Here is a 2,335-nt window from a genome sequence, read left to right as displayed (position 1 = left end):
AATTTCGATGAAATGAGTGAAGCTGTTTAAAAAAATCACACGTATACCTAGAAGGACCAGTTAAAATGTTTACAGTGACAGCCAGGGATATTAAATATAGTGTGAACCTGAAGTATATGAATACTCCAGAGACTACCCACATCAAGGTTTTGAGTCTTCTGTTGAACTAAGAAAAGCAGCCCAGAATACTTTAAAAACAGCTGCTATTTTTCCTGAGTGACATTTTAATTTCAGCTTCCAATTCATGAACCAACTCTATGATTTAATTTGCCCACGTGTGTTGCAGTACTATGTAGAAAATTTGGCAGAAAGTCTCTGATCTATACTTTCGGTACCGATGGCAGTCTCCCTGCTGCTTCCTCTTCCTGACAAATGGGGTTCTTTTACTTCTGAAGCAACCCTTTGGGCTAAGATGCCTGTGAAGCACCCCAACAGCTGCAGGATCTTCTTGTCTTCCTAGTCTCACCTTGCACACTTCATCGCTAAAATGAAAACTGTTAAGGCATACATCTTACTGTATGAAACCCATTTCCCGTCACAGAGACCCCGGAGCTTCAGTACAATCTGGACATAACTCAACAGTGCTTGCTGTCCTTGGATTAATATCTCCTCCCTCCATTACGATGAATTACTAAGGTAGGAAGGATTTTAAGTATATGTAGTGATAAGACTCGGTATACTGTCGTGATGACACATATAGGCTTGCTGCCAGATTTCCGGGATATAAATCTCAGCTCTGAAAGTTACTGTGTGATCTTGGACATGTTACTCAATTTTTTAGCCTCAGTTTCGTCCTGTATAAAATGGTGATAACTACAGATCCTATATCAAAGGGCCATTGTGAGGATTAAATAAGACATTACATATAAAAGCACTTAAAGCAGCAAATAGGCATTTAGCGAAAGGCAGCTATATCTTTGAAGATGAAGAATATATTTTTGTATAATCATTAAATTTTCTTCTGCTTTTTTTCCCATCAAAAAATTGAGCTTCTAAGCCCTGCTCTTTCTTAAAATGCTAACTGCTAAGTTTCAAAGCCTCATGTCGAGAGGCAATTCCCCGATTAACAATTTACAAAGGGGGGTACATGGATGGATGACACGGATGTGGTAAAATCCTCACGATTTTCGGATTTGGATGAGAAAAATATGGTATCACAACATAATAGTAACAAAACCTACTGAACATTGTGTCAACCATTATCTGAGGACTTTACATCTATTTATAGCGATCCTATACAGCAGGCTCTATCATTACCTTCTTTTTACAGATGAGCAAACTGTGGCACAGAGATAAAATAAAATACCCCAAGTTCACTCAGTTCTAAGTGACAGGTTTAGGCCTTAGAACCCTAGTAATCTAGTTCCATAATCTATATTATTGCCACTACAAAACACTGCCTCTCTTAAAACCACGTAAATATGTGGCCTGAAACAAACTCACGCTGTCAAACACTTTGAACCTCTTTTGAAATTTCTACTAACATCTTTGTTTCCCTTCTACTAATAATCCCTTCTCTTGTTAACACAGACCTCTCTGTTAAAAACTCTACACGGAACAAGCCTGTATAGTCAGATTTATTTACTCAAGAAAGGGAAGGAATTCCACAGGAATGGCTGGAATGCGATGGAGGAGAGAACAGCTCTCCTGCAGAGTTGAGTACCAACTGAAGGACTGGGGATGCAGGGGGACAATTCTGGAATGGTCGCTGTTTCTGAAGGGAGGTTAGTAGAGGCAAGGATTAACTGGAGATTGAGAGTCACCATGAAGAGAGGGTAATTTAGCAACTGGGTCTCCCCGGCCATAAAATAAAAATGGCAAAGAGGGTCTGGAGCACGTCCTTGTTGAGAAAGCGGGAGTTTCTCAAAGCAAAAGCCTTCACGGCATTTTAGAACGGCTGCATGAGCTGGGGGAAAATAATGTTTCCTATTAATTCTGCAGCTGGCTTTCTCTCTCTCCTCTCCAAGCCTCATTAATGGCAAAGCTGCCTTCTCTCTCTTCGGTCCGCCCCGATCTTCACTTTCACAGGAAGAGCAAATATTCCCGTGTCCGGAAAAACAAACAAAGTACACTTCGTGGAACAAAGAGCGAACACAAACTCATCCTGAAATAGGTATGTACCTACGGGTAGACATATCTAATAAATGTCATGTCTGTCTGTCGCCCTCTCTCTCGCTCCTTCCCTGAAGAGCGCAGGTTTGGGGACGGTCGCCCTGAGACACCGAGCCCTCTGGGGCACTGGGCGCAGGCTGGCTGACTCGGGTCGCCCCCTCACTCCCGCCTGGCCCCACCACCCGCCGCACGGAGCCCCAAGCAAGTCGCTAGGGGCGCGGGT

The 2,335-nt window shown here is 42.7% G+C and overlaps 1 long non-coding RNA gene across 1 annotated transcript in view; it reads left to right on the top strand.

Annotated features, from left to right (window-relative positions):
* The first annotated feature begins 1,851 nt into the window (after positions 1 to 1,851).
* The window catches only part of LOC112481241, a 2,736-nt gene continuing 2,252 nt past the window's right edge, over positions 1,852 to 2,335 (top strand). The window contains exon 1 of the long non-coding RNA XR_003046848.1: positions 1,852 to 2,113. This is a non-coding gene — a long non-coding RNA (uncharacterized LOC112481241). The remainder of the gene's footprint in view (positions 2,114 to 2,335) is intronic.

This window comes from Pteropus alecto, unplaced genomic scaffold (genome assembly GCF_000325575.1).
Source record: "Pteropus alecto unplaced genomic scaffold, ASM32557v1 scaffold41, whole genome shotgun sequence".
Classification (NCBI taxonomy): Eukaryota; Metazoa; Chordata; class Mammalia; order Chiroptera; family Pteropodidae; genus Pteropus; species Pteropus alecto.
Note: the sequence above shows the minus strand (reverse complement) of the source record. Positions and strands in the feature narration are given on the sequence as shown.